This window comes from Pteropus vampyrus, unplaced genomic scaffold (assembly GCF_000151845.1).
Source record: "Pteropus vampyrus isolate Shadow unplaced genomic scaffold, Pvam_2.0 Scaffold1084, whole genome shotgun sequence".
NCBI lineage: Eukaryota > Metazoa > Chordata > Mammalia > Chiroptera > Pteropodidae > Pteropus > Pteropus vampyrus.
In genome coordinates, this window is record NW_011889865.1 from 5,143 (window position 1) to 6,313 (window position 1,171).

Genomic DNA, 1,171 nt, shown 5'->3' on the forward strand with positions numbered 1-1,171 from the left:
CCGCAGGGAGCTGACGGAGCACGCTGGTTACCTGAACGACTAGTGCGGCATGCCGAAAATGAACATCGAGATTATTCTTCTGATGGGAATACTGATTAATCCAACAAGTTTATGCCGCAGTGCATTGGGCTTACATCCCGGATCCTCCGGTACTACATCCAACTGTTTGGTCTGGGCCACAGATCCAGGTTTTTTCTAATAACTCTAGACTTTTAGGATTGCCATTAGCCATGGAACAGCAATATGTATATGATAATTTTAATTTTTCCGGATCAGCAATAGGACTACCTATTTGTTTTCTATTCAATTCTACTTCCCGACCTGGGTGTTTAAATATCACGGAGCAGCCTTGGCCTAAGAAAGGAGGAGCTGTTATGCTTGGGGCTCCTGATGGCGAAGCTGTAAGCAACAACGATACGATCCTGTTTGAACTTTGTCACTCGAAGAGGCATGTGCAAAAAGATTCAGTATGGTGGCATCGTTGTCATCAGGAGAATGTTACTTTGTACCGGGTAACAGGATTTAATGAAACTCTTTGGGACTTCTCTCCGCCTTATGACACTGGGACTGCTTTATCTGCCGGACTCTGGAAAACAAGCTCTGGCGCTTGGCAGACTCATATTTCGAAACTGGCTGCCGGACTTGTGACAATGAGTATTAGCATAACTAATGAATCTCGGACCAATTCACACAGTAGTGGTTCAGGAGAAAGATTCTTATATGCCCTTAGAACTTGTGTTAATGTCCCATACATATTATTGTTAGGAAATTTTAATATTACCATAGATAATAATACTAATCAATTTAATGTATCTTGTAATAATTGTCAGCTGTCTAATTGCATTACTCCTGTTAACACTTCTGTTCTCGTGCTTAGACAACCGCCATTTATAATGGTACCTTACAGGCCCTTGGTTTTAATGAATATGGGTTACAGGTTTTACAAGAGATTAACATGGCATTAGGAAGATCTAAAAGGGCTGTGGCTGTTGTTGTGGCAGGTATTCTTGCAGTTGTCACCTTGGTGGTTACAGCCACCACTGCTGCCATATCCTTGTCCAACTCTGTGCAAACTGCAACATTTGTTAATGATCTGACAAAAAATGTTTCATTAGCTATGGGATCTCAAGAAAGTATTGATGAAAAAATTGAACAAAAATTAGGTGCACTA